The sequence below is a fragment of the Pinus tabuliformis genome, chromosome J (assembly GCF_031772625.1).
Source record: "Pinus tabuliformis cultivar Carrire ecotype Pingquan chromosome J, CPIR1, whole genome shotgun sequence".
Classification (NCBI taxonomy): Eukaryota; Viridiplantae; Streptophyta; class Pinopsida; order Pinales; family Pinaceae; genus Pinus; species Pinus tabuliformis.
In genome coordinates this window covers 1,093,871,999-1,093,898,445 of record NC_142295.1, presented here as the reverse complement: position 1 = coordinate 1,093,898,445, position 26,447 = coordinate 1,093,871,999, and the positions used below count along the sequence as shown (strand labels likewise).

Here is a 26,447-nt window from a genome sequence, read left to right as displayed (position 1 = left end):
AACATAGAAGAAAGAAGAAGGACTTGTCAAAGGTCAAGTGCTTCAAATGTGGTGAGTTCGGTCACTACAGCACAGTGTCCTCTTAGGCAAAAGGACAAGTTAGTGAAGTAGGACCATTAGGCAGTGTCAGCTGAGATCGAAAAGTTGTCCTCCAGGTTGGAGGAAGACTTCGCGATGTTGGCAACCATACCTCTAGGAGTGAGGTGGGGTGACTTGGAGTTGTAGCCCCAGAGAGCTACAAATTTGGGCAGGATCCTTGAGGAGTCCACCTCATGGATCATTACCTTGCTACGGGGGCCCACAGTATTCAATAACAAGATGGATAAGTGGTAGTTGATGCAATCGGTACTAGAGTGACAGTAGCAGACTAGTCGCAATCAGATGTTGAGGAGCGTAGTGCAGTGTTGGCAGCAAAGTAGGTGGCTTAGTAGCAGAGTCAATTGTAGCGCAGATTCTTTTGTGACAGTGCAGATGTAAGTGGCAGTCAGAGACTCAGGACATAGATGCATCTACTAAACATAGATGATTCAGTATTTCGGATTCAGTGTTTCAGATGCTTCTCACTTGCTTAGTTGCAGTTGCAACAACAACATATGAAAGGGAGTTGCAGCGTAGATGCAGAGTGTGAAAATTCTATCACTGCAGCAACTGATTTACTTTTCCTACTTATTTCATCATAAGTTATTCATGAAATTACTTCAACAAACATTAAAGTAAATACTGCTGCAGATATCACATCGTAATGCAAAAACAAAAATATGCACACATTGACATAGTTATTTTGGACTAATGTCCCCGGAAAAACTCAATTTGGGAAAACCGGTGCAGCAAGGGAGGATTTTATTATTCAACAATTTTCTTGTACAACAGGGTGCCAAACTAGCTTACCCACAGATAGACAAACTTCCAACACTTTCCTAAACCCAGCGTAGGCCCTACTGATCTCTGCTACAGCCTGAAACCCTTTGCGTCAGCCTACTGAGGCTTTGCGCAGCCTCTCTAGGCTTCTGCGTCACTCCTGCAGCCTCTGTGTGGATGACACAGGCCCTTCTAACTCTACGCAGTCTCTGCTGCCCCTGCATGGCTTCCTCTGGTTCTGCGTCTGCCTCTTCTGCGCTAATCTCCCGTCTCTCTGTTCCGTACTTGCTACCTCCTGACTGCTCTCCAGACCACTTGGTTCAATTTCTCAGCAAACCCCGCTCCAGAAATTGAACTGACTGGTCTCCCTCAGTGTGTTCTCCAAGTGCCTCTGAAGCCTCCTCTTATACTTTTTCTGTTGACATCTCAACTGCCGAGATTAAGTCCCTAATCAACGACTAAGATCAGATCTGGCTTAATCCATGTCTTTTGGACCATTCTAACACAGATTCATATTAATACACATTAATATTTTATTTTCTTTAAGTTTAGACTTAGGGACTCTATTAAAAATATTAATTATTTTAATATCTCTTGATCTGTTTAGAATCTGCCCAAACCCTTTTTGGGTATTGGAGATCCCATGTGCCCCTACCTCTCCACCAAATTTCGTGGCTAGAGTACATCCGATGCTACCCCAAATCAACACTCCCTCTTAGCGAGGACTGTGCTTTAGCAATACTCCTCACTGAGTATTACTCTGTTCATCTGGCATTGTTAAGTTATGGTATGTTCTATGCTAGAGCAATTTATTTAAATTTTCATAGTTAGCAATCACATCAACATTTAGATGAACTGCAGATAGAACATAAATATAAATCTCAGAAGACAAGCCAAGACAAGAGGACACAAGATGTGGCGCGAGCCAGGGACAAACCCCACAATGTGTGGGGAAACCCTTTGATCAAATCTTCTTTTATCTTCAAAGTTCAACAGAGAGAGAGAGAGAGATAGTACAGTGACAACAAAAGTCAACACTTTGACTTATCCAGATCTAGCATAGATCATTTCGTATAACGATGAGATCAGTTGAAGATATTCTGCTTCAACTGATTCTCGAAGGTGATGGATTCACCTATCGTAGTGCTGCATCTCGTCCATTTGCCGCACCTTACCATGTAGTACCATGCTGCCCTATCATAGTGTTGGACCTGGATAACTGAGCTGCTCTGCTGCTCATCATGCTGCATCTTCCATGGTCTCTTCATCATCAAGCTGCCCATGCTTATGATTACATTCATCATGATACTGTTCATGCTCCATGTATCATTGTGCTGCCCATGCACATGATCTCATACATTATGCTGCCCATACATCTCATGATGCTGTCCATATTCATCATGCTGCCCCATATATCTCATGATGTCCATATCCATCATGGGGTGTCTTTCATGCCATGCCATACCATTTCATTGAAAATTCCATTGAAGATTGTTACAGTCATACCATTTTACTGCTATATTAACATTGCTGCCCCTTAAGGATGACAACATATATGTATGCCCAGATCACACATCATGCGTATAACCATGACTGCGTTGCCTTTTCATCACTGTGGCTTAGCTTCATGCACTTACTGTGGCTCCATGCAATGTTCACGCTGTGGCTTCTATGTTGTATTCTCCATGCATATATCATGCATAGTCTTCATGCTGTGCTTATACCATGGTGTAGATATTAGTCACCTTTGACAACGGATAGGGTTTATGTCTGCGCGTATAGTACCCATGCTGTGCGTATACCATGATGCTCTGCGTATACATAACAGCGTATATGTTAATGTCTGCATATACATAACAATGTATTCCCTGCGTACACATGACATCGTTGAGTTTCCATGACTGCGTTATTTCTGTATACATGATAGCATTGAATTTCCCTTTGTATACATGACAGCGTTGAATTTCCATCACTGCGTTATGACATCGTATAACCTCATCATGTACAACGTTTAATCCATCGTGGACAACGTGTGAACTGTATATAATCTCTAGCATAACAATATCTCTGTCTTCCTTTGCCTGCGGATCTTTATGACCTGCGTATGTGTCTTCATTGCTAGCAGAGACTACGTTTATTCCTTCCTTTACTGTGGCTAGGCTCCACTACAACGTATAAGCTAGGGCTGCGTATAAGTGTCAACATGTACAGTGTGAACATTGACTGTGGACAGTGTGACCATTGACACGTGAATATCTCCCATGACGGCATGAAACTAGCGTATAACATCCACAGCGTATCCACTATGAACAACGTATATCATTCATATGCCAACGTATAGGTTTGCATACGTGACTGTAATTTAGGGCCTTTCCTTTCGCTGCGTATGAGGCCTCCTTTACTGCGGCCAGATCTCTGCGACTAGGGCAACGTACAACAGCTAGGGCAGCGCTTTGAAGACCAACATATCACTCATGGTGTCTCTCTCCTTCTCCAAAAACCCAAGACGTGGAGAGGAGATCACACATGAAGAGGATGTCTCTAATGACTCCAAATCCTCTCTTATTTATACTAAAAACATAGAGGTTGAATAGACACGTCGGTTGGGCTTCTGAGCCTACATAAGATGTTGGTCGGCTTGATAATAATTCCATAATCAAAATAAATTCATATCTCCATAAATACTTATCGAAATCGGATGATCTTTGTATCAATCCTACACCTCTCGACGAGAGGGATCCAATAAAAATATCAGCTGTCATAAATAATTTGACCCACATGGAGTTTGGCCCTAGTTGCCAATTTAACACTCCCTCTCAACTAGGGGGAACTCCATCCATTGATCCATAAGTCTGACTGTACTATCTCTGCCATCAGTGCCCTGCACTGCTTTGCCCAGCTCTGCTCTGCTCTGCTGGCTCTGCTTTGCTCTTCTCAGCTCTGCTGTCTCAGCTGGCTCTGCTCAGCTCAGCTGACTCTGTTCAGCTTTGCTGGCTCTGCTCTACTCTGCTGAACTATGAAGAAGAAGAATTGATCAAGAATGTCTCATACCATTCTCTGTTGACCCGAAGTTAGTCTCACAGTGCGTACCACTGGTCCCAGACCAGTCTCAACCGACCCAGAGTCAGCGTCATAGTGGGTACCACTCCTACCACTGGTCCCAGACCAGTATCAGTCTCAGAGAGTGTACCATTGGTCCCAGACCAGTCTCAGTCGACCCGAAGTTAGCATCATAGTATGTACCACTCTCACTGGTCTTAGACCAGTACTGCATTGACACGAAGTCAGTGTCAGAGTATGTACCACTGGTTCCAGACCAGTCTCAATCGACCCGAAGTCAGCGTCATAGTATGGTACAACTCCTACCACTGGTCCCAGACCAGTATCACAGTCTTAGAGAGTGTACCACTGGTCCCAGACCAGTCTCAGCTGACCCGAAGTCAGTGTCATAGTATGTACCACTCTCACTGGTCCCAGACTAGTACTGTACTGACACGAAGTCAGTCTTAGAGTATGTACCACTGGTCCCAGACCAATCTCAACTGACCCGAAGTCAGCGTCATAGTATGTTACAACTCCTACCACTAGTCTCAGACCAGTATCATTGATCCCAGATCAGTGGAGGTCATCCTAGCGTAGGAAGTACGGTAGATGCATTGATGCATCCATTGGTACTACTATGGTCCCTAACTTCATTTCCATGCTCCTTGATTAGATGAGAGGTACTTCCCATGAGTCCCAAACTGCATGGGTAGGATGCCTCGACAGGATAACTTAATCAATCCCTTCCTCACAGGAAAACACATCAATCCTGCTACAATCGCCATGGAGAACACATCAATCCAGGCCTCATAGGAGAACACATCAATCCTGCTACAATTGCCATGGAGAACACATCAATCCAGGCCTCACAGGAGAACACATCAATCCTGCTACAATCGCCATGGAGAACACATCAATTCAGGCCTTACAGGAGAACACATCAATCATGCTACAATCGTCATGGAGAACACATCAATCCAGGCCTCACAGGAGAACACATCAATCCTGCTACAATCGCCATGGAGAACACATCAATCTTGCTACAATCGCCATGGAGAACACATCAATCCAGGCCTCATAGGAGAACTAATCATCTTGCTACACAGGAGAGTGAATCATCTTGTCTCACAAGAGAGAAAATCATCTTGTCCCAATGTGCACCACCAGGGGAGGGTGAGTCACCCTGTGGTCGTATGTTGCTCCAGTAAGAACTGCAAGCCCCCAGAGCTCCCAGAGCTCAATGTATGCAATATGCAGGACCCTTGTACATGGGTCTCTTGACGGCTCCAAGTCGTTCGGGAAAATCATAGATTTGATCTCCCCCCTGGGGCTTTAGCAATCTGTACATCATCTCAGTGCGATGGAGCCTCCTTGCTTATTGACTTACCATATACTAGATAAGGTAGTATCTGATGTCTATCTACTGGAGCAATCGTCGAATACGGGATTCCTCAATAATCGAATCCCACCTCTGGTTGATACAGAGAATCTCAGTGGTATTCATCATGTGTACAAACAGCGCATTGAAGAGCTTCCCCGACCAGGCAGCTTCGTACGAGATCATACTCGTAGATATGTATCCGATCTCGGTGGTGCTTATAACAACCGACTTCTGCTTCTTGCTTAGAAGCAGAATCCAAAGAGGAACAACACTAAGAAGTGCTACAGTGATCCTCCACATTGCCTGCCCAATCAACATTCGAGTAATCATGCAGTTTCATATTTCCGACAGTGTATCTCAATCCATGAGAGATTGTGCCCTTAAGACATCTCAGAAGATTCTTGGCACCAATCTAGTGAGGCTCAACCAAGTATGAGCTTCCCGTGCTAACTGCAAAACATATGTCCGGACGGAAGTTCACCAAGAACTTTCCCAAATCTGGTCCGACATCACTACCGTATAACTTCCTTGAGGTAGTCACAGGCTTGCAGTTTATCATTTCACATCTGGAATCCAACTCCCTCTTACTTTTGCAAGTGAGAGGGTCTGCATAGGTCGTCCTCATAAGGTGCTGGTATGAGAGGTCTATCATCCACAACCTTTGGATGGTTTGGATCCGTTTCACTCCTAGTGAATCTCAGCTTTATTAGACAGCTTATCGATCCTCTCATACTATGCCTGGGGTGTTTAGCTTGAAGTCATAGAGGGCTTTCTTGTCAGAGTTTCTTCCACCTGCATATGTGAAATTCCCGGTCATGAATCTCAAACTCCTCGGGTTGTTCCAAACCTGTGGACCTGTGGCACGAGGGGAATGGTCCCCTTATACAATTTTCCTTCGATACATTTCATACATGTGCCTTCATGCTCCTTTTGAATTCAGGCATCCCTATCACTATCAGACTCACAGACCTCCGTTGCTATGTGTCAATGGACATGGTCCCCAGTGGACTTCCTGTAACTTAATACAACCCTGAATTGAAAAACATCTTTGAAAATTCTATTTTCAAGCACGTACTTTTCCATCGACGAATGCCACCTTAAAACTTTCGACTTCCATTCTTGGGGTTCCTTTCTTCCTTGAAGAGTCGGTCGTGTCCTTGATGACCTGCATCTTTACCATTCAGACACTCCTTCGCATAACGACCGAACTTATAACCAAGACATCTGCCTTTCCTTCCACCCTTAGATCTAAACTTCCCAATGAAGTGATCTTTAGGTAGGCCATTAGAAGTTCCGCTGCGCCATTCTGATAATATGCTCTGCTTCGACTTCACCCTAAGTGAATTATGAAGAACCCATTGATCATTTTGTCTTGTCCCAACTGTCTTCGGTGATTTCTCTTTCACTCTTGCTTGGGCATTGTCTTCACCTCAGCTCTGATACCATGTTAAGTTATGGTATGTTCTATGCTAGAGCAATTTATTTAAATTTTCATAGTTAGCAATCACATCAACATTTCGATAAACTATAGATAGAACATAAAATATATATCGCAAAAGACAAGCCAAGACAAGAGGACACAAGATGTGGTGCGAGCCAGGGACAAACCCCACAATGTGTGGGGAAACCCTTTGATCAAATCTTCTTTTATCTTTAAAGTTCAACAGAGAAAGAGAGAGAGAGAGATAGTACAGTTACAACAGAAGTCAACACTTTGACTTATCTAGATCTAGCATAGATCATTTCGTATAACGATGAGATCAGTTGAAGACATTCTGCTTCAACTGATTCTCGAAGTTGATAGCTTCACCTATCGTAGTGCTGCATCTTGTCCATTTGCCGCACCTTACCATGTAGTACCATGCTGCCCTATCACAGTGCTGGACCTGGATGACTGAGCTGCTCTGCTGCTCATCATGCTGCATCTTCCATGGTCTCTTCATCATCAAGCTACCCATGCTTATGATTACATTCATCATGATACTGTTCATGCTCCATGTATCGTTGTGCTGCCCATGCACATGATCTCATACATTATGCTGCCCATACATCTCATGATGCTGTCCATATTCATCATGTTGCCCCATATATGTCATGATGCCATATTCATCATGGGGTGTCTTTCATACCATGCCATACCATGTCATTGAAAATTCCACTGAAGATTGTTACAGTCATACCATTTTACTGCTATATCAACATTGCTGCCCCTCAAGGATGACAACATATATGTATGCCCAGATCACACATCATGCGTATAACCATGATTGCGTTGCCTTTTCATCACTGCGGCTCAGCTTCATGCACTTACTGTGGCTCCATGCATTGTTCATGTTGTGGCTTCTATGTTGTATTCTCCATGCGTATATCATGCATAGAGTCTTCATGTTGTGCTTATACCATGGTGCAGATATTAGTCACCTTTGACAACGGATAGGGTTTATGTCTGCGCGTATAGTGCCCATGCTGTGCATATACCATGATGCTCTGCGTATACATAACTGCGTATATGTTAATGTCTGCGTATACATAACAACGTATTCCCTGCGTACACATGACATCGTTGAGTTTCCATGACTGCGTTATTACTGTATACATGATAGCATTGAATTTCCCTGCGTATACATGACATCGTTGAATTTCCATGACTGCGTTATGACATCCTATAACCTCATCATGTACAGCGTGTAATCCATCGTGGACAGCGTGTTAACTGTATATAATCTCCAGCGTAAGAATATCTCTGTCTTCCTTTGCCTGCAGATCTTTATGACCTACGTATGTGTCTTCATTGCTAGCAGAGGCTGCGTTTATTCCTTCCCTTACTGTGGCTAGGCTCCACTACAACGTATAAGCTAGGGCTGCGTATAGGTGTCAACATGTACAGTGTGAACATTGACTGTGGACAACGTGACCATTGACACGTGAATATCTCCCATGATGGCATGAAACCAGCGTATAACATCCACAACGTATCCACTATGAATCACGTATATCATTCATATGCCAACGTATAGGTTTGCATACGTGATTGTAATTTAGGGCCTTTCCTTTTGCTGCGTATGAGGCCTCCTTTACTGCGGCCAGATCTCTGCGACTAGGGCAACGTACAACAGCGAGGGCAACATTTTGAAGACCAGCATATCACTCATGGTGTCTCTCTCCTTCTCCAAAAACCCAAGATGTCGAGAGGAGATCACACATGAAGAGGATGTCTCTAATGACTCCAAATCCTCTCTTATTTATACTAAAAATGTAGAGGTTGAATAGACACGTCGGTTGGGCTTTTGAGGCTACATAAGATGTTGGTCGGCTTGATAATAATTCCTTAATCAAAATAAATTCATATCTCCATAAGTATTTATCGGAATCGGATGATCTTTGGATCAATCCTACACCTCTCGACGAGAGGGATCCAATAAAAATATCAGCTGTCATAAATAAGCTGACCCACATGGAGTTTGGCCCTAGTTGCCAATTTAATAGGCATCGGTACCTGTGCTGATGCTAGGCCTCCCTGTCCAACATCCTCTGCACTGCTGCATCCTATACTACTTCCCATGGTTCTGCCACTGCCACTGTTGCATCTGTACGACAGCTCCCTCTGCATCCGTGCTGCTGCTAGTCCTTTGTCCTAGCACTGCACCTTCCTCTGCATCTATGTTGCTGTTGGTCCTTTCTGCCAACACTGCATCTGCACTGCAACTCCCTATGCATCTATGCTGCTCTGTTTGTCCTTTCTCCCAACACTGCATCTGCACTGCAACTCCCTCTTCATTCATGTTGTTAACACACTACTTCTAAAAGGGGTTCTTTGCCATCCCCATCTTTTCCCCGAAGTAGTCAAATTTTGACTTTCCAAGGGCCTTGGTGAGGATATCTGCCACTTGTTCCCCTGTAGGAGTGTAGCTCAACTGTACAGCTCCACGTTGGACACAATCTCTGACAAAGTGATACCAATATCAATATGCGTTGACCTATCATGAAATACTGGATTCTCAGAGAGTTTGATGCAACTCTGATTATCACACATGATCTTGGTCACCTCCATATTTCTTCTGAATAGGTTTACCAACTGTTTTCTAAGCCATATGGCCTCACATGAAGCTGTGCTTACTGCCATATAGTCTGCCTTAGTCAAGCTCAGAGCCACGGACTTCTGTTTCCTACTGCACCAGGAGGTTATTCTTGATCCAATGTTGAAACAGTACCTAGAGGTACTTTTCCGATCCACTAAACTTCCTGCCCAATCTGCATCAGTAAATCCACTCAATCTGATATCCTTCCCCTTGTTATACAAGAGCCCAAATCAACTATTCCCTGTAAACACCTGAGAACGTGCTTGGATGCTGTCGTGTGAGCCCTCTTTGGTTCCACCATGAATTGACTGAGGGTGTTGATAGCGTAGCAAATATCTATCCTGGTATTGACTAGATACATCAGGGACCCTATGAGCTGTTGATATAGGGTGGGATTGACATCCTTGTCTTCTGATGCATCAATCTTCTTCCAATTGGTGATCATTGGCGTAGCCATAGGTCTACAGTCTCCCATCCCGAACCTTTTCAGAATTTCTGTAGCATACCTTCCTTGCCCAAGGAAGATTTCTCCTTTCTGCTACCAAACTTCCAACCTTAGAAAATAGTGCATTTGTCCCACATCCTTCATATCGATCTCTGTGGCTAGATTCTTCTTGCAGTCTTCAATGAGTCTGGATGATCCTGTCAGGAAGAGATCATCCACATATAATACTAAGATAAGTGGCTTGCTCTCTACGACCAAATAGTAGAGATTCGGATCCGCGTCACTCTTGACAAACCCCATCTTCTGCAAGTAGCCATCTATTCGACCATACCACGCTCTTGGTGCTTGCTTTAGCCCATACAAGGCTTTCTTCAGTCTGGATACATGAGACTTCTTCTCATGAGTTTCAAAGTCCTCTGGTTGTTCAATGTATACTTCTTCTATTACCCCGTTCAGAAATGTCGTCTTGACATCCATCTGATGGATTTCCCATCCCATCTGGGCTGCAAGAGATATCACGATCCTAATAGATGTATACCTGGCTATCGGGGCGAAGGTTTCCTCATAGTCAATCCCTTCCTTTTGAGCATACCCCTTAGCCACAAACCTAGCCTTGTATTTTTCAACACTACCGTCCGCAACATATTTAATCTCGTAGATCCATCTTGAACCTACCATAGGTCTGTCTTGAGGCTTTGACACCACCTCCCAAACATCGTTTACCATTATGGAGTTATACTCCTCCACCATCGCATCTAGCCAGACCTGATGCTAAGCTGCCTCATTGAAGCTGGCAGGCTCTCCATCTTGAGCTACTAATGCCTGATACCTGTTTGGCTGTTTTGGCTCCCTTTTACTGTTCCTTGGCTCTCCAATGAAGTTCTTTGCATCACGCAAAATTTGACGAAGCTCCCTGCTGGTTCTTCCTTTGCCAACAGGTGCTTTTGTTTGAACTTCTTTCTCATCCTGAGAATATTCCTGATCTGAGGAAGGATTACTCACGTCCATTGGTTGAAGAGGCATGACCAACGGATCCTCTTTCGACTGCTCCTTGGAAGGCGTTTCACGAGATCTTCTGAAAGCTCTGTCCTCCATGAACTTTACATCTCGTCGTACTACTACTTTCCTGCTCCCTGGAAGATAGATCTTGTATGCCTTATCGTTCTCGCTATATCCTGCCAGATACCCCTTTTATGTAGTCTGATCCAACTTCTTCCTCTTTTCTTTGGGTATGCGACAATATGCCAAACTCCCAAATATCATGAAATGACTGACTTCAGGTGTCTTCCCAGTGAAGACTTTCTCTAGAGTAATCTTGCCCAATGCCTGATGAGGAGTCCTGTTTTGAATGTAGATAGTTGTGTTGCATGCTTCTGCCCATAGGAATTTTGGCATATCTTGATCATACAACATGGCCCTAGTTGCTTCTACAATAGTCCTGTTTTTCCTTTTTGCCACCCCATTCTGCTCCAGATTGTAGCGAGCTGTCCACTCTCTTCTGATGCCCTCATTATCTGAGCGCAAGACTTTGATTTTCTTACCTGTCAGATTCTCCACTAGAGCCTTGAACTCCTTGAATCAACAGAAAACCTCATCCTTGGTTTTCAAAAAATAGATCCAAGTTTTCCTCGAGTGGTCATCAATGAAGGTAAGGAAATACTCGGCACCACTGAGAGCTTTGATGGACATAGGTCTGCAGATATCTGAGTGTATCAATCCTAGTACACTCTTGGCCCTGTGGTTGCTCCTAGGAAATGCCACCTTGGCATACTTTCCTAGAGCGCATCCCCTGCATACATCATCTCGTTCCGTACTCAGATCTGGAACTCCTATTACAGTGCTCCTGAGAATTCTCAGAGCTGCATGGTGCAATTGACCCATCCTTCTGTGCCATAGTTCGTTCATGTCTTTGTCCCCATTACTGCCTATTAGTGCCATTGGAGATTCTAGTTGTAATCTGTACAACCGATTATTTTTGATCCCGATCTGCACTTTCTTTTTCTAGCTCGGGTGTTTGACGTATACCTTTTCCTTGATGAAGTAGATGTCATAGCCCTTGCCTTGTAGTTGTGACATGGAAAGTAAGTTCATCCCTAATCCTGGCACATGTAGCACATTTGTGGCATGGAACCGCTCTCCCGATTCTATCTGAAAAACTGTGGTACCCTTTCCTACTGGAGTACACTTTGCCTTGTTCCCCATTGTGATCTGAAAGTTCATCTTCTCTTCTCGATATTCTGAGAAACGCTCCCTGTTTCCCGTCATATGCCACGAGGCTCTACTGTCTATATACCATACTTCTGATGATGCAGCACTAGTCATGCAGGCCACTTCTTCTTCCAACTTTGAAGCCAACATAGAAAAATTGAAATCTCTCTCTCTTGTCCAATCTTCTGAAAATCTGCGTGAGTCCCCTGAGGTGGATGCCTCTGCATTGTGGTCTTGACCCATAACTGATTTTCCCTTTCTGTCTCTGATTACTTGCTCTGATACCATGTGAAAATTCTATCACTGCAACAACTAATTTACTTTTCCTACTTATTTCATCATAAGTTATTCATGAAATTACTTCAACGAACATTAAAATAAATACTGCTGCAGATATCACATTGTGATGCATAAACAAAATTATGCACACATTGACACAGTTATTTTGGACTAATGTCCCTGGAAAAACCCAATGTGGGAGAACCGGTGCAGTGAGGGAGGATTTTATTATTCAACAATTTTCTTGTACAACAGGGTGCCAAACTGGCTTACCCATAGAAGGACAAACTTCTAGCACTTTCCTAAACCCAGTGTAAGCCCTACTGACCTCTACTACAGTCTGAAACCCTCTGCGTCAGCCTACTGAGGCTCTCTGCAGGCTTTCTGGGCTTCTGCATCACTCCTGCAACCTATGCATGGATGACGCAGGCCCCTCTGGCTCTGCGTAGTCTCTGCTGCCTCTGCGTGGCTTCCTCTGGTTTTGCATCTGCCTCTTTTGTGTTGAACTCTCGTTTCTCTGTTCCGTACTTGCTGCCTCTTGACTGCTCTCCAGACCACTGGTTCAATTTCTCAGCAAACCTCGCTCCAGAAATTGAACTGACTGGTCTCCCTTAGTGTGTTCTCCAAGTGCTCCTCAAGCCTCCTCTTATACTTTTTCTGTTGACATCTCAACGACTGAGATTAGGTCCCTAATCAACGACTAAGATTAGATCTGGCTTGATCCATGTCTTTTGGGTCATTCTGACACATATTCATATTAATACACATTAATATTTTATTTTCCCTAAGTTTAGACTTAGGGACTCCATTAAAAATATTAATTATTTTAATATCTTTTGATCTGTTTAGAATCTGCCCAAACCCTTTCTGGGTATTGGAGATTTCATGTGCCCCAATCTCTCCACCAAATTTTGTGGCTAGAGCACATTCGATGCCACCCCAAATCAACACAAAGTTGGCAACAATATAGCAGTGTCAACAGTAGCACAGATGCAACATTAGAGTTGCGCAATAGTTGGTGGGCAATATGGCCAGACATCAGCAACATTACAGGAGGTGATACAGAGACAGGGTGTTGTGGCAGGATGTGCAACATTAGAGAGAACATAGTCCTCACTAAGAGGGAGTGTTAGTTTCTATAGCATCAGATGTGTTCTAGCCATGAAATTTGATGGAGAGGCTAGAATACATGAGATTTCCAAAACCTAGAAATTGTTTCTTGAAATTCCACCTAGAAGTGTCTCAATTAGATTATTGTCATTTTTAAATATTTCTTAAGTTTAAACTTAGGGAATATGGTTAATTAATCAATATTAATTGAGATAAGGTGAGAATCATCTAGAAATTCATAAGGATCGACTTCAAAATGATCCTAGCCATTGATTAAGATTTTTGGCCATTGGTGTTCCAACAGTGGATTATAAGAGGAAGTCGATGGGCACTTGGAGAACACACTGGAGAACACCAGCAGTTCGATTTCCTTGGCATATTGATTTCCAAAGTAGCAACAGTCAGTCGCCGGAGAACCAGAGATCGAAGCAGTGAGTGAGGGGCAGGGACAACGATTCAGAGAGGAAACAACAAGTGACAAGTGATCCACGCAATACCAATGCAAAGACTACGCAGAAGTTGACTCAAAGCAGTTTCGATTTAGTAGAGGAGGAGGTCGATTCAGTTTCCAAACGCCGAGAAAGTCTTCCAGAGTGCTGGAGAGTCACTTCCAGCTGCAGAGGCAGGCTAGATGACTTGTTTAGAGGTAGATTCGAGCCACACGTGTGAGAGGCAATGCAAAACGACTCATGTTGGGGTTTGGACGACCGGTTTTTTTGTAGAAGCCAATGCCGGGATTGCTTGTGGGGTAAGAGAATTTTCTCTATAATTATTTCTGTTAGATACTTGCTTATTGGATTGCTAATTGGGCATCCATAGATTGTACTAAGATTTCACTACTGCTTAATAAAATAAAACCATCATTTGTTGCACCGGTTTTCCCAAGTTGGGTTTTTTCGGGGATATTTGTCCAAAAAACAACGGTGTCATTTTTATTGTGTGGGCTAGAATTTTCTTAGTTTCTAGCGTTATTTTTTCTGCAATATTTTATTTGTGAAGGTTGTAGTGTGTTTATTTCGATGTTATCGTAGCAATAAATTGAATAATTAATTTATCAATTAGAAGAAATAATGCTAGTTGCTGTAACAGGATTCCGGTTTTCAGAATTTTCACACAACTGTCATTGATTTCATTTGATTCATATTCGGTTCCATTGTCGGTCCTCAATATCTTGATTTTATTCCCTGTTTGATTTTCCACCAATGCTTTGAAAGAGTAGAACCATTTGAGCACTTCATCCTTCTTCAAGAAATAGATCTATGTTTTGTGTGAGAAGTCATCCACAAAGATTGCAAAGTATAAGTATCCTCCCAATGATGTTACGGGCAACATATCAGATAGGTTAGAATGGACCAATTGAAGAATATAGGTAGTTTGGCTTTCATTAGGAGGGAATGGTCCCCTTGTAAGCTTCCCAGCTGCACAACCATAACAAACTCCTTAATGATTCATGTTGAACCCGGGCATACCTGTGACCATCTTCCTTACCCCAGGTAAGGCTTTGTAATGAAGGTGGGCAAATCTCCAATGCCATAATTCAGATTGAAGAGAAATATCGCAAGTCAGGGCTCCCAAAGGATTTCCTCCAAATTGATAGATACCATCAAACCTAAATCCAAGTGTGAATGTATCTTTAGGGTTTCTTTGTCAAATACATACCTTTCCATAAATGAATGCTACCTTGAAGCCTTTATCTTCCATCGCAGAAATAAACACCAGGTTCTTCTTCAAATCAGGCACATACAATACTTCTTGTAGATGAATGGTTTGACCTTGATTCAAGTGAAGAGTGACAATACCTATCCCTTTCACGGGATAGGTGGCATTGTCTCCAAGTATGATTTCCAAATTAGTCTTTTTTTCAACCAAATTTGAGAGGGCTTCCTTGTACCCAGTGAAGTGCCTTGAGGCTCCACTCTCAATCAATCAATGATCCAAGGTATCCAAAGGAGAGCCAGTAGATAGAGCGGAAATAAGATAAAACTCATTTATTTTTCCTACAACATTACTTTCCTCATACCTGGAATTTCTTGTCCTTTTGGGAGGTTGACCATTTCCATATCGAGTAGCGGGAACATTCCTCTTTCCTTTATTGTTGAAGCTGTTGTTCCTTTCATCGCCACTACCTTTGAAATTATTGTTGTTGTTGTCATCATTTCTTGGCGAATTCTTCTCTTGAGGACACTCTCTAGCATAGTGGCCGAACCTGTTACAATTGTAGCACCTTCTTTTTTTTCTTCTTTGAATCCTTGCTTGAATCCTTGACCCTGTCTCCTTGGACCAACATTATTTTTCTTTTTAGCATGAGTAGAGAAAGCAGTAGGTTCATTTCCATTTGAAGGCTTGTCTCTCTCCATCATCCTCGTCTCCTCTTGAGTGCATCTAGCCAATAATTCATCGAAACTAAGAATCCTGTCATTGTTGAGAATGGTGGTGTTAAACACATCCCATGCTCTTGAAAGACCTCCAAGTGCAATGAGAGTGAGCTCCCTATCAACAATAACTTCTCCAATAGATAGTAGGTCATTCTTGATTTGTGTTATTCTCATAAAGTAGGATTGGATAGACTCCCCTTTATCCATCTTGATGTCCTTCAACTTGTTCTTGAGAAAGAGGATTTGATTTACATTGTTTACATTGAACATCCCAACCAATTTATCATACATCTCCTTAGATGTTTCCGAATCAGAAATCTAGGCAACCAAATGCTTTTGAATGGAGTCTATGATAATTCTCTTAGCTTTGACCTCACCTTTTTTTATACTTCGTCTTTGTAGCAGTAGGTGCATTTGAAGGAGACTCTACCACTCTTCCCTGCACATTGTGAAAATTCCAAATTGGAATTCTATTGCAGCAACTGGTATTATTTCTCCTAATTGTTAATTAATTAACAATTTATCTGCTACGAAAAATATCAAAATAAATATATCACAACATTCACAAATAAAGATACTGTGGAAAAATAATGTAATGCTAGCACACACATAAAATTAACACAATTATTTTTGGGCAAAAGTCCTTGGGAAAACCCAATGCGGGAAAACCAGTGCAACAACTAAGGGTTTTATTATTATGCAGCAGTGAGAAATTCTGAAAGGGCTAGGATCATCTCTGGATCGATCTGTGTGAGTTTCTGGATGATTCTCGGTTTGACTTAATTAATACTGATTAATTAACCATATTCCCTAAGTTTAGACTTAGGAAATATTTAAAAACTAGTTAATAATCTAATTAACTAATCTCTAGGTGGAATTTTGAGAAACGATTTCTGGGTTTTGGAGATCTCATGTATTCAAGCATCTCCACCAAATTTCGTGGCTAGAACACATTTGGTGCTAGAAAAAAACTAACACTCCCTCTTAGCAAGGAATGTGTTCTAGTGCTGCATTCTCTGCCACAACACCCTGTCTCTGCATCATCTCCTGTCACGCTGCTGATGTCTGGTCATACTGCCCACCAACCATTGCACAACTTTGATATATGCTGCATCTGTGCTGCTACTGACATTGCCATACTGCTTCCAACACTGCATCTGCACAGTAACTCCCTCTCATATGTTGTTGTTGCAACTACAACATTTGCAACTGAAAAGCATCCAAAACACTGAATCAACTGTGATTAGTATGATGCATCTGCCTCCTGAGTCTCTGACTGCTACTAGCATCTGCGCTGTCACTGAATTATCTGCGCTACTGCTGACTCTACACTGCGCTCCCCAGCATCCTGACTCCTACGAGTTTGCAACTGTCACTCTAGTGCTGACTGCATCAACTGCCACTGATCCATCTTGCTACTGAATACTGTGGGCCCCCGTAGCCAGGTAATGATTCATGAGGTGGACTCCTCAAGGATCCTTCCCAACTGTAGCACTCTGGGGCTACAACACCAAGTCACCTCACCTCACTCCTGGGGGTATATCAACAAACACAACAAATTCTTCCTTTAGACTAGAGGAAAGCCTATCGATAACTTCTGAAGCTGCCTGTTGGTCTTGCTTGTCCTCCTTGTCCTTCTTCCTGAGAAGACACTGGGTACTGTAGTGACCGAGCTCACCACACCTGAAGCACTTGACCTTTGACAAGTCCTTCTTCTTCTTTCTCTGCTCCCCTTGTCCTTGATTGGGACCCTTTGATGCGAGGGCCACATTCTCCTCTTCGTTCACCGTCTTCGATCCGCTGCTGCTACTGCCACTGATGGAGTTCTTTAATAGAGCTCGTCTCATATGATGCATCTACCTCCTGAGTCTCTGACTGCTACTAGCATCTGCGCTGTCACTGAGTTATCTGCGCTACTGCTGACTCTACACTGTGCTCCCTAGCATCCTGACTGCTACGAGTTTGCAACTGTCACTCTGGTGTTGACTGCATCAACTGTCACTGATCCATCCTGCTACTGAATACTGTGGGCCCCTGTAGCCAGGTAATGATTCATGAGGTGGACTCCTCAAGGATCCTTCCCAACTGTAGTACTCTGGGGCTACAACAGCAAGTCACCTCACCTCACTCCTGGGGGTATATCAGAAAACACAACAAATTCTTCCTTTAGCCTAGAGGAAAGCCTATCGATATCTTCTGAAGCTGCCTGTTGGTCTTGCTTGTCCTCCTTGTCCTTCTTCCTGAGAGGACACTGGGTACTGTAGTGACCGAGCTCACCACACCTGAAGCACTTGACCTTTGACAAGTCCTTCTTCTTCTTTCTCTGCTCCCCTTGTCCCTGATTGGGACCCTTTGATGCGAGGGCCACATTCTCCTCTTCGTTCACCGTCTTCGATCCGCTGCTGCTACTGCCACTGATGGAGTTCTTTAATAGAGCTCGTCTCAACTCCTCCTGCTACAAATTAGCCCACATTTTATCCCAGTTTGGTAGTCTATCTCTGCTTAATATGCTTTGGACAAAGACCCACCAATCCTTTGAGGCACTATTGAGTGCCAATTGCACTAGTTTCGTGGGTTGAGGCGCTGCCCCAACAATTGACAGTTGGTCTCGGACCTCCTGAATCCTAGTAAAGAAGGGGTCTATGCCTTCCCCTTTCTGCATCTGGATGAGTCTCAGCTTCTCCTCTAGGTACATCTTCGACTGCTCGGAAGTACTCTAGTACAAGATAGAGAGAGCATCCCACATCTGTTTGGCTATATCTTTGCCAGCTATATGTGAGACAACATGATCCCTGAATCCATCTAGGATCAACCACTTCGCCCGCACCATCCCTTTCTTGTATTCTTTCTGCTGATCTGCATCTCGAGGAACCGCCACTATAGGATCAATGTAGTCTTTCAGGCCATATTCATCTAGAAGGAAGGACATCCTTGCCTTCTAGATGACGTAGTTGGAAGCTCCATCCAACTTGTCTTGATCTTGAAGCCCAACAATGGCCATCTCAATGAACTGTCAAAAACTCCCTCTTTCCTTCTACTCGGCTGTTGCTCTGCTACTCGTACTCCCTTTTGGAGTGAGATGATCTACTCACAACTACTGTCGATCTGCAAGGAAAATCGAACTTCTTGAGACTAGAAGTTCCCTGAGGAAAGTTTCCCTCTATGTGTGCTCTTCTCTCATCCACCCCGACACCGGTTTTGCTTTAGCATACCGCTGCAAAACCCCTGCGTCCAACTAGAGATCTGCCCAACGAAAGTACTGTGCTTCTCCCTTTGCCTCTGGAATCACTTGATCTGGAAGGACCGAATTTACTACCCCACTCAGAAAAAATGAACCTCAAGCAAGTCGGCCTCTTGGCAAAAATACTGCGCTGCCCTTGGGAACTCGGCTTGCTACCCTTGCTGAGCAACGAAATTCCTTTCCTTCGTTCTTGAACTCTCTTGCTGATCAACTGCGCTCTGATACCATGTGAAAATTCCAAACTGGAATCCTATTGCAGCAAATGGTATTATTTCTCCTAATTGTTAATTAATTAACAACTTATCTGCTACGACAAATATTCAAATAAACACTGTTGTCGCGCGGATTGACACGACAACGCTCAGACCGGGGGCTGTCACTCTGATCCCCGATCCCTCCGTTTAACCCTGTCTCCCGCGGCTAAGGGGGGTAGTCCCTATGAGGTGATGAGACCAACTGTCGACCAGTGGGTTGGGAGACACGAGACACGATCGAGATAAGCACTAAAATGATTTGATTAATTTAGCAGACCAGTGCCTTAAGAGATTGTTGTAAAAAACAATTACTTGTTAAATGATATGGAAACATGAACCATGAACAGCAATCATTTGTCATCAGCTAAATCACAATGCTCTTAAAATGACAAAAACGATATCCAGCAATTGAGAATTTTCAAAAAAATGAATGCTTTAAACCACCACGAATCATAAACCATTAACCAGATATCAATTTCGCATCTCGACTTGAAAATTTAGATCTCAACATGAAAGATATGACAATTCTCGAAAAATAACTGGATCTTGGTAAAAGAATATATATATATATATATATTTTTTTTAAAACTAAAATTAAACTCTAAATAAAATAAATCCTAAAACCTAAAAAATAAAACTAAGGCTAAAATTTTGTTTATTTTTATTTTATATATATATATTTTTTTATTTTTCATATAGAAAATAAAAAAAACTTTAAACTAAATCTAAATCTAAGAAAATTCTAAACTAAATCATTCAAATGAAAACCTAAATCTAATTTAAATCTCATTAAGATCTAAATCTAAAATCTAACAAACAAAATCTAAACAATGAAAATCTAAAAAAAAATTTAATATCGTAACTGTCCTAGCGTGAACACTGAGCCGTCAACACTAAAGCTAACCTAAACGTAACTAGACCCAAACCGCTGAACGATATCAAGACGCAAATGCATATAAAATGACCCACTGACTGTAATCGATATATTACGAAATCTGGTGGAGAAATCGTAACCCTGGACAGAGGCTTAACCATGTAAACAAATCGAAAAACGAAAAGGAGTAACGTAACCACGCATGACCACAAAAAAGGGGTCGATTCCGTTATCACGCAGAACAGAAAGAAAATAAAAATCGTATGGCAGCGTAACCACAAACCCTCGACCAGGAAACGTTAATGGCGAGGGAGCTGAATCGATTTAAGCTTGCACACGTACCTGAAGACGGCAGCGATGGTAAAACAGTGCGAAACTCACCTGAAGATGCCCACGCATGCCCACGGAACCTCGGCCAGCACAAGAGGAAAAATAACTGGGCGAAAATTTACCTGCCCTTTAAATCGTTTTGGACGTGTTGACAAGCTGTGGCGATGACCGAGTCTGGCCACCGAAGATTCAACGTGCTGCTGCTTGCTCTCGTAAAAGGAGACTGGGCACGATCTTGTTTGCTAGCTAAAGGGAATTCGGCGGCGATTGCAGGCCCACGTAGCCCTGAGTGCTTTGACACTGTCGGCGGCTTAAATGAACTGTATTATTGCAATTTTCACTGACTGATAGCGTCGCCTTGATGGTCTGAGACTGCAATCTGAATTTTGGCCAGCCCACGTGAACTGAATAACTGGAACGGTGCAACTGAGATCGAATCTAGACAAGTTCTGGCGTGATGGAATATGCTGGGCGCAGATCAAATTGTTTTGCTGCTTGGTCCTCGGATCAATACCATGTATGCGTTTGCAGGTTAAAGAAACGGCGGAGGCTAGAAATCGCAGATGTTCACGACGGCAATCAATCACACATACGCTCAGAATGCTGAAGAATAATATAATCAGAGCCGAAAATCGTAACCCTGAATGCTTTGACTGAGATTTGATTATCATGAGGGTTAAACGCTTTTCTCTGTGGTGAATGCTCTTTGTCTGCGGATCAAATACCCTTGACGGTGGTGTATACACAGAAAATGCATGCGATCCGGGGCCGCGAAACCAAGATATACTGGATTGACGTTTATCATTACAGGTGCAGTGGGCGAGAAGATTGACGACAGTCTTGCAATTGCAAAAAAGACAAAACCCTATACCTGCAAACACAAAATAAAACAAAACCCTAATGAAAACTGCATAAAGCAAAAATTTGAAACTGAAGCCCTAGATCAGCTAATTTAATGTACAGATTTGGCCCCTTAACAGCCAGATTTCAGCAATAGGCACAGAAATATTTTAAAGAAATAAAGATTCTCAGATTTTCACTGTGAAGAACTTCAGAAAATCTCTCATGCAAATTTAAAAAAAAAAATAAACCAAATGATAGACCCAGGATCAAATCCAACTGGGCTCAACACAAAATGCTTGCGGGAGTTGGATGGTTCAGCCGAGAACTTCCCCGAACGCCCACAAAATTTCCTTCAATGATGTTTTCTGCACAGCTCAAAACAACTGTCAATAAAGAGGGCAAAAATGCTGCTAGATCTTAGGAAGTAATGGAGATACCTGCCATTACTTCAGAAACCCTAACAGCACCCAAACCCCAGCAAGTGAACAAGATACCTGTGCTCACAATACTCTACAAAAAGCTATTATTAATGGCTGAAATAACATATGCAGAAAATGAAACAATCTCACAACATTTTAAGAGAGTAACACCAGCAAGATATGGACCCCAAAGTCTTCTTTTATTAACCAGAAACAGATTTACAAGAGAGCTTCTTCAGTACAAGACTCACAGATCCAATGATCTGAAATGACCACCTAAGACCCTATATAAAGGAAATGATCCCAACGGCTAGTTCGAATGATCCATGTAGAAATGATCTCGACCGTTGATGAGGATCAAGACATCTCTTGATCTCATCCGTCGATTTATTCACTTAAAATATTATTATTTTATTAGTTAGGGTTTTTGCTTTAAATTTTTAAATTTTTTATTATTTATTATTTTATTTCATTTTTTAAATTTTTAAATTTTTTATTTATTTCATTTTTTAAATTTTTTATTATTTATTATTTTATTTCATTTTTTAAATGGATCATCGAACTAAGCCTTCGGAAACATCACCTAGGACCTAGGACTTAGGACTCACGAGGGGATTTAAAACATTTTCAACCCTCAAGACACATTTCATGATGACTTTTTACAATTTACATCTCAAGGGGACAAACCCACTTTAACATAGACCCTCACAAATCTCCCAGTTCTGCGACACAACTATAATCTAGCAGATCAACACACTAGGATTCTCCTAAAATTCCAATGACAAAATCCATCCCGGCTTTGGGGTCAGGTTTGAAGGAAAACTCTGCCGATCCATGGATTGGTGAGACAAAAAAACTTCCGGGACGTAGATTACCACTAGAAAGTTAGGTCCACCTAGGCAATTCACATACACGACTCATATCTGCTAAGATTATTTACAATTAATACATGCAGACTGGGTTTACAATCAAAATGATTAAGCTGCTGATGACTGCAGGATGGCACGGACACGCTGATCAGGTGCTGCCCCTTTTTGCAAAGAAAAGGGGGGTGTACTGCATGGGTAGTTGACCAGTAGAGGTCAACAAACACACTGCATCCTTCACAAATAAAAATACTGCGGAAAAATAATGCATTGGAAACAGAGAAATGCTAGCACACACACATAAAATTAACACAATTATTTTTGGACAAATATCCCCGGAAAAATCCAATGCGGGAAAACCGATGCAACAACTAAGGGTTTTATTATTAAGCAGCAGTGAGAAATTCTGAGTACAATTGGATGCCGATATCTGGCAATCCTACGGAGAAAAATACTAGCAAAAATCTAGTGAGGAATTTCTTCACCCCACATGCAATCCTCGACACAACTTGCCTTTAGAAACTCGGCCTTCTGACACTTTGCGTTAGCCTCTACGCAGCTTGCTTGACGTTAAGCCTCTGACTGGTCTTTGATGAAGTCGTTCTGCCATTTGCTGGCTAGAAAGATGCTTCTCCGACACTTTGGGACTCCTTCCCGGCCTCTAAAACTGAAGACGTCTTTCCCTCTTAGCAAATCAAACTTGTCTTTAGAAGTTGCTGTGTTGCCCCTGCATCAACTTCTCTGTGGCTCTTTTGTCTCTCTCCAAATGCACTCACTGGATCTGGAATACTTCCTCCAGCCTCACTGTATCTACCCGTCACTCACTACTTCGATCTCTAGCTCTCTCCGACAACTGATTGCTGCTACTTTGGAAATCGATATGCCAAGAAATCGAATTGCTCAAGTTGTCTTCTCCATTACCACATCTACCTCTTATAATCCTTTGTTGGAACACCAGCGCCCAAGATTAAAACTTAATCAATGGCTAGGATCATCTTTGGATTGTTCCGTGTGAGTTTCTAGATAATTCTTGCCTTGACTTAATTGATACTGATTAATTAACCATATCACCTAAGTTTAGACTTATGAAATATTTAGACACTGGTTAATAATCTAATTAAGTCATTTCTAGGTGGAATTTCTAGAAATGGTTTTTGGGTTTTGGAGATTTCATGTATTCTAGCCTCTCCACCAAATTTTGTGGCTAGAACACATTCGATGCTACAAAAACGCTTACACACATAGTCCGTGGCATCATGCTCTTTCAAAGTCATCTTCCATGCATGATAGTCAGATTTGTCCTTGAGCTTATCCTCAGATTTGAAGTAAGATGTAGTAGCCATTGAGGCTAGTCCAATAATCATGTCTAACAGATCTCTTATAGTGATTTCTTTTGTCTCTCTTACTTAGGCTTTGTCTTCACCTCAGAGTCTGATTCCATGTTAAATTTTGTTAACAATGGTATGTTTTCTATGCTTAACACAATTACTTCAATGTACTTTAGCAGCCCAATGACAATTTCCTATAGCAACCACATTAACCATTAATCACATTGATAGTAAATGTAGATAGAACATGAAACAAAATGCAGAAGACAAACCAAGACAAGTGAACACCAGATTTGGCGGATGCCAGAGAAAAACCCTAATGTGGGGAAAACCCTTTGATCAGTGCTTCTTATTATTATATCAAATGTTCAGTTGAGAGAGAGAGTACAAAAAGTCAAATTTAACTTGCCAAATCAAAACAGTCCTGTCAAATCTGCAGTCAACTACAGTCAAATTCAGCCCTAACCAGAAAGTTAACAGTGGTCAAAACAACAACAAAATGTCTCCTTTGAAGCTTGGTCAAATCCAGTCAAACTCGGCCTGAATTGGAGGTCAAATCCAGCCCAAAACAGTCCCAAAGTTAGCAGTCAAACTTGGTCAAACTTCTGCCCTGAAGTCTGCTGTTAATCTGCAATTTTCTGCAGCTGTCAAAGTGCCCAGAATGCCTCTGTTTCAGTGCCAAGGTGTACAGCCTGCCCAAATAGAAAAGTTCCTAGAAAATCAAAACCTTCATAGAAAGTCAAGGTCAACGCTGGTCAAACTGCAGGAAAATCTGAAATTTTCGGCCCTGTAATCATGTCTGAAATTCGTCCTCCTTTGCCACACGTTTGAGTGAGAGAATATGCCTAATCGCTGTAGGAACCAATGAGAGAAGGAGAGAGAAGAATGTGTGACTGATGATGCCAAATGAGGTGAGAGGACACTTGTATTTATACAAGTCGTTGAGGATGAAGAGACACGTCTATTGGGCTTCATGAGCCTACAAGATGATGTGGCTGACCTGAACAATTTGCACAGGTGTGGGCATAAATTCAAAAACACTTTTGCTTGTCCAAATTGGATGATCTTTAGATCAATTTTGGTCTTCTCGAAAAGTGGAATTCAGTGCAATCATCATCTCCATCAAATGAGCTGTCCAAAGTGGAATTTGGCCCTAGTTGCCAATTTTAACAAATTTCTCTCTTGTGTGCAATGGAGGCCTAGTTGAGCGACTTTCTTGGGTGGATTTTGTGATGTGATGTGATCTATTTTCATGGATGCTTATGGTGGATCTTGGATGTTGCATGGTGAAATAAGTTAATTTATTTGCTTTATCTTGGTATTATGTTCCATGGTATTAATGTTCTTGTGCTAAGTTAGTTTATTTGGTATTTGCTTCATTGTCCCTGAGCTAAACCCTTTTTCCAAGTCTTTGAAGATTAAAGACCGGTTTGTTCTTTCCCTTAATCATCCAAAAAATTGAGAAATTGAATCTCAAACCCTAATGTAAGTTAGTTTATTTTCCCTAGTTTTGTTTGGATTTAGAATCACTACAAGGAAACCCTAGAATAGTTTGTATCTTAGACTCCATATGCCATAGATTGAAAAGGATCTAGTCTATCTGAATTGTGGCTCTTTTACAATATACAAATGGTTTATCTTTTTGTTTTATGGTAAATTATTGTTAAATTGCTAAAAAATCTTTTATTTTTAACATTTAATGACTTGTTGATACATACCCTAGGGTTAGATATTGTTTAAAAGTGCATTAGAGAAGCCAAATTGAAGTTTTTTGTGCATTTTCAGCCATTTCCAGGGCTGATCACAAAATTTATTTGCTATTATATGCCTTTATAACTGTCTAAAAAATATTTTAATTTTTTTCCTTAGTTTACTCTCATTTTTAGCCTTTATTTCTCATAGTTTTTTTGTTTTGTTTGTCAAATTGTCTATGTCCTCCAGGGATGACTACAGACTTAACCTTTGGGTTGAGAAACTGTGACGCAGGGGCATCTAAGCTATATGGGGATCGCACCCAGCCTAGGCCACACTAACCCTTAACTTGATTGGATTTTTGCCCATGGAGTTTCCAACTGGTGACCTTCACATCATGGAGTGATTTAACAATACACCCCTTCACTGTCTATTCTACGCCCCATGGGATTTTATTTCTCATAGCTTAATCACTGCTTTCATGGCTAAATCTGTTGCTATTATAAGCTATTGTTTTGCTGCGAGTTGCTAGTTCAAAACCCTATTTTATAATAACCTTGAGTTTTTCTTGATTTGGTGTGTTCGGGTAACCTATTTGAGACTTTTTAGGTTAACACTAGCCTTTAGATTGACCCATAGATTACTTGAACCCAAATCTTGAATTTTACTCCATCCACCACTAACCCTTGCCTGTCATACATTTATTTGGTGGATTTATGTTATAGGATTCTTAGGAGGCACTTAGCTTAAGATCCTTGAGTTACTTGATCCCTAAGAACTATTGGGGAAGCCTCTCTTGTGTTGGATTGTGTCCTTCACTTAA

General features: G+C 41.9%; 1 protein-coding gene across 4 annotated transcripts in view; it reads left to right on the top strand.

Moving 5' to 3' along the window:
* Positions 1-26,447, top strand: part of LOC149230846 (ubiquitin-protein ligase) — a 439,935-nt gene that overhangs the window by 75,107 nt on the left and 338,381 nt on the right. The gene's annotated exons all lie outside the window — the stretch shown is intronic.